Here is a 6,643-nt window from a genome sequence, read left to right as displayed (position 1 = left end):
AATATTTATCGATTTATTTCTGTACATCTAACTGTGGACAACTAGTTGAACGTTACTAACGAGGACAACTGACTTAATAAACTTAAAACATCAAAATATATTAAAAGTGTTGTAAATATATTTTGAACATACTTTGATATATATGTATATATTGTTATAGGTTCGTGAATCAACCAGTGGCCAAGTCTTACTTCCCGACGAAGTAAAAATCTGTGAAAGTGAGTTATAGTCCCACTTTTAAAATCTAATATTTTTGGGATGAGAATACATGCAGGTTTTATAAATGATTTACAAAATAGACACAAGTACGTGAAACTACATTCTATGGTTGAATTATCGAAATTGAATATGCCCCTTTTTATTAAGTCTGGTAATCTAAGAATTAGGGAACAGACACCCTAATTGACGCGAATCCTAAAGATAGATCTATTGGGCCTAACAAACCCCATCCAAAGTACCGGATGCTTTAGTACTTCGAAATTTATATCATATCCGAAGGGTGTCCCGGAATGATGGGGAATATTCTTATATATGCAGTTTGTTAATGTCGGTTACCAGGTGTTCACCATATGAATGATTTTTATCTCTATGTATGGGATGTGTATTGAAATATGAAATCTTGTGGTCTATTGTTACGATTTGATATATATAGGTTAAACCTATAACTCACCAACATTTTTGTTGACGTTTAAAGCATGTTTATTCTCAGGTGAATACTAAGAGCTTCTGCTATCGCATACTAAAATAAGGACAAGATTTGGAGTCCATGTTTGTATGATATTGTGTAAAAACTGCATTCAAGAAACTGATTTCGATGTAACATATTTGTATTGTAAACAGTTATGTAATGGTCGTGTGTAAACAGGATATTTTAGATTATCATTATTTGATAATCTACGTAAAGCTTTTTAAACCTTTATTTATGAAATAAAGGTTATGGTTTGTTTTAAAAATGAATGCAGTCTTTGAAAAACGTCTCATATAGAGGTCAAAACCTCGCAACGAAATCAATTAATATAGAACGTTTTTAATCAATAAGAACGGGACATTTCACCTGTCTTATTATGTTTTAAAGCTTTATAAACACTATAATATGATTTTACAAGTATTGGAAAACTATGTGAGATAGTAAAATATGTTCGATTGCCATGATAATTCAAATATAACATAGCTCCTGAAATAAATAATATTTTGAGTTTGATAAACTATAAATTCGTTCAATTATCATGACTTATACTCAAGGTTAAAAAAGACGCGAGACGGGGCCGAAACGGTAGCGACCTCAAAACGTCGCAACGGAAAAAACGGGGCCGAGACGGGGTCGAAACGGATGTTGACTAATGTTGACTTTTATATATATAAATATATATTTACACATATTATAGAGCTAAAAAACCTTCGTTGACAAGTTTGTACCTATAATTGCTTTTAGCGTTAGTATAATACAAAATGGAATACTAAACTAAGTCAATTTTGATTGATTTGACCGACTTATGACTGATTTTAACAGAATTTTTGACTTTTGATCGGCGTTGACCCAATTTTTCATGCATTTGAGCTGACTTTTGACCGTTGATCTGCTTATAAGAAAACAGGACGGGGTCGAAACGGTTTAGTCACCAAAACGATGCAACGGACGCCATTTACAACAGTGCTTATACTATAAACATGTATAGATTTAATGAGCATATTGGGTCAGGTTGACTTTTGAGATGACTATTGTTAACTTTTGTTTGATGGTCTTGAGCATTAGGATTGTGATACACTATGACCTGACCTAGCTTGTTAGACATGTATTGACCAACATATGTTCTCTAGGTTGAGATCTACGGTTATTTTGCATTCTAAATTCGGTCACATTTCGGTGAATGATCTTATATGCTGCTAAGGTGAGTTTCATTTGCTCCCTTTTTAATTGCTTTTGCAATCTATATTTTTGGGCTGAGAATACATGCACTTTACTTTAAACGCAATGGATACAAGTACATACTAAATTCTACACCGAGTTTGAACCGAAAATCCCTTAGCTTTGGTAACTAGTAACTGCCGGTTATAAGAACTGGTGGGCGTGACTAGTTGTATATGGATCCATAGGGCTTGACATCCCCGTCTGTTCCATGTATAGAAATCCTAGCCTGAACTATAAAACAGACGTATGCTATTTGAGGTTAGTACACGTTGGATTGCGTGTATTGTACATGTTGGTTGCATGTATGTTAAAACAACGGTACTTATTATAACATTAAAGCTTAGTTACCAGGGTGATCAATCTTGTAGAATATTTTGATAAACGTTTCTGGATGAAACAACTGAAATCTTGTGATCCACCTTTATATACAGATTATACGCAACAATAAAACTATGAACTCACCAACCTTTGTGTTGACACTTTTAAGCTTGTTTATTTTCAGGTTCTTAGAAGTCTTCCGCTGTTTGCTTATATATGATACAAGCTATGTGCATGGAGTCATACATGCTTTATTCAAGAAAACGTTGCATTCGTAAAATCATCACCATGTATCTTATTTTGACTACATTATCAACGGATGTAGTATTGTAAACTATTATTTACGGTGATTGTCTATATGTTGAAATCATTAGACGTCAAAAACCTTAGAATTTGATATTCATTTATGGTGTGTCTTTTCAAAAGAATGCAAGGTTTATAAAACGTATCATATAGAGGTCAGTACCTCACTGTGAAATCGATGAATGATGTATTTGTCCAAAGGGATTTGGACGGATCGTCACAGTACACACAAAATGTCTGATTTATTATTCCTTTTTTGTTTACAAAGTCATTCATTTGATTATTGATAAACTCTGTTCATTTATCAGACCTAAAATTTTTTATATGTTTATTAAACTGTGTTTCTAAGAGAGAAATAAAATTTGGATTTGATTAAAAACATATTCCTTAGATTTAACAAGATAAATCCAAACAGCTCTAGAAAAATCATCAATAATAGTAAGAAAGTATTTAAAACTTTCCTTACTTTGAATCCTAAAAGGACCCCATAAATCTAAGTGAATTAAATCACCAACACTAGTACTTTTATGATCATTGAGAGGAAAAACATCCCTAGACTAATTTGCCTTATGACAAGTGTCACAAGGTATATGATTTTTAAAATCATCAGACATTTCAATTTTCCCTTTTAAAGCACTTAAAACATGATCAGATGATGACCTAATCTAGCATGCCACTTTAGATAAATAACACTTAGTATCATTCATAATATTTTTTATATCAAACAAATTACTCACATTGAACACATAGAGACCATTACACAGATCACCAGTCCCTACAATTATCCCTAGCTTCAAGTCCTGAATATAACATTTTCTAGCATCAAAACTAACAAACAAATTATTGTCTTTAGAAATTTTTGAAATAGAGAGTAGACTAACACAATATTCAGGAACAACCAAAACATTGAACAAAGTAATTTTATTTGTTAACTTTAAATCACCAATTTTCCTTATAAAAGCTTTTGTTCCATTAGGATGACCAACACTTAGCTTAAGATTTGAAACATCAACAACGTTAATTAAATTTTCAGAAGTAACAGTCATGTGTTGATTTGCTCCTGAGTCAACAATCCAACCCATGTTTTTATTTCCATTAATGTTTGCATTAAAAAACTTATGAAAGTTATTATTGAAAAATTTACTTCCATTAAACACAATACTTGCCATATTATCACAAGCAACATTATTATCAGATTTCTCATTAATGAGAGACAACAACTTCATCATTTGATCATTAGTTAAATTCATGTTGTCAGAACCACCAGAACCTGAACCACTAGCCTTTGAACTACAATCACCACTTACAATACTATTATTAGCAACATTTTTATTATAAAATATGTTCACATAATGTTTCTTTTTTCAGTTAAGAGGATATCCCACCACCTAAAAACATCTTTCTATAGTATGCCCAACCTTATTACATTTAGTGCATTGCAAAGAAGAATTTACATTTCTATTAAAGACATTACCACTTCCTGTATTAAAATGATTATTATTATTAGTGAAACTATTAGAGGTGGTGTTAGATCCAGACTGTGAAAGAAACACAGAAGTTTGGGGCAAAATAGAATCAACAACATATAAGACTCTATGAGATTCTTTCCTAGATAACACAGAAAAAGCAACTCTATAAGAAGCAAATTACTCTTAACATGCATATAACAATTATTAAGCCCCATTAAACATTGCATCAACTTAAGCATGTTACTATGTTGAGTATTAGCAGCAGCAGCACAAGTACATTGAGTCAAATTAGCCATAGGCCATAGCATCATATTGTTTCCATAAAGTATGTAAACTATGATAATATTCAGATAAAGAACTAATTCCTTGTTTTAAAGTACTGATTTTATAATGAAGATTAAAGATTGCAGAACCATCAATTTTATCATAAGTTTCTTTCAATTCAGTCCAAACAGTATGAGCATTGTTAGAAAAAATCAAGCCAGCATATAATTCACCAGAAATAGAATTAAGTAACCATGTTAACACAACATAATTACATCTATCCCATTGTCTAGATAAAACATCATTTGCAACATTTTTAATGCATGTACCATCAATAAAACCAAGTTTATTCTTAGTACCAAGAGCGAGTAAGATGGTTCTACTCCATATTTTTGTAATTTTTAGTCCCTTTAAGTTTTAAGGCACAAGAGGTGTACTATAAGTATCACTAGGATGTAGATACAAATGATCATCAAAATCAAGCTTATTAATCAAAGTAATAACAGTCTCATCACCCATATTAATAACACAAATAGCAGACAGAAAAAAATATAATCAAAAAATAGACAAGCACAGAATCGGATAAAATAAAGCAAAACAAATAGCATGGAAACAAATAATCATAATCAACCGCAACAAATCTACAGTTTAGACACCTGTAGGGTCAAATAGATCTTACAAAGTACTTCAGGACTGATTACTAATCAGGCAACCTGTAAGGATGATTTACATAACAAGAAATAATAACAAAATAAATGTCAGAGATCGAACTACGCTTGATCATGTATTCATAGATCTCTAGGATCTAGACAAGGGTTGGACGTAGTGATCAGGTTAATGGGTAAAAAAAACACTAATAAACACGAGACTTCCCTTTAAAGAACAGAAAACTCAAAGATGAAAACGAGAAGAAGAAGCACTGGAAGAATAAACACCAAAATCGGTTGAATTAACCAGTAATCAACTAATCAAGCCAATCGAACAAGAAAAACCCCAAATATGAAACCCTAGAACAGATTATGACATCACATCGCTCTGATACCATGTTAAAATTGATAACATATATCACAAATAACACCTTAAACACTTAGATCTTCCGGAACAATAATTCAATCACACAGCCGTGAAAGAAGATCGATGAACAAACCCTAACACAATAATTCTAGCCAAAATTACTTTGTAACAATCTCACATAAAAGAAACACTCAGAATCGAAAACAAGATCATCAAAGTGATGATCCAACTGCACTCTAGTTAGTATAAACGAATTAGGGTTTTTTAGGTGAACCAGAAAAATGAATGAGATGATTGATGTATGGATTCTCAACTCTGTCAGATATATACTCTCATTTAACTTGATCCCAAATCCAACCAATAAGCCCAGCAGCATGCCTTTAGTCCACTAAGCAATCTTGAGCTCAAAGTACTAGAATCCATAAATGACACCTTTGATCCCTCAACATAAAACAATGACAAAACCTGCATAAAATACTAGAAAACACCACAAATAAGTTTGAATAATTAACAATTGTTAATTTTAACACCCCTATCAAACTTATTTTTGGTACATATCATATAATCCTAAATTGTTTGTGAGAAAACCATGTTGAATAACACTTAGACCTTTTGTTAAGATGTCAGCAAGTTGCAAGTCTAAAAGAACCTTAACAGTCTTAATAAGACTACAAGAAACCTTTTCTCTAATTTAATGAGTGTCAATCTTAAAATGCCTGGTCCTTTCATGAAAAACTGGATGAACAGCTATTTGAATAGCAGAATTATTATCACAAAATAATTCAATAGGAAGATTAACAAAAACATTTAAATCTTGTAAAAGATTTTTAATCTAGACGATTTCACAAGCTGTAATAGCCATAGCTCTATATTTTGCTTCTGCAGAAGATCTAGTGATGTGTGAAGCGGAGGTGTACGAAATACTATTATTTTTACTACGAAATACTACGAAATATTACACAAGTTTTATTAATTTACGGATGAGATATACCTAAACCTTGCTACGACACTTATAGGCAGTGTACCTAATCGTAGAGTAGTGTAGTTTTTAGTAAGTTCGGTTCATTCCACAGGGAGCTAGTGATTACGTACTATATTTTTAACAACTATATATATATATATATATATATATATATATATATATATATATATATATATATATATATATATATATATATATATATATATATATATATATATATATATATATATATATAAGTAGTAATATTATAAAAGGGGGGGTTTTACCATTTAATGACCGGTTTGTCGATTTTAAATAAAGCGTAAAGATAAATGACGATAATTAAAATGCGTAAATAAATAACGATAAATAAATGACAATAATTAAAATGACAGTAAATAAAAG

This window comes from Rutidosis leptorrhynchoides, chromosome 2 (assembly GCF_046630445.1).
Source record: "Rutidosis leptorrhynchoides isolate AG116_Rl617_1_P2 chromosome 2, CSIRO_AGI_Rlap_v1, whole genome shotgun sequence".
Lineage (NCBI taxonomy): Eukaryota > Viridiplantae > Streptophyta > Magnoliopsida > Asterales > Asteraceae > Rutidosis > Rutidosis leptorrhynchoides.
The sequence above is the reverse complement of the archived record's forward strand: the minus strand, read 5'-3'. Positions refer to the sequence as shown.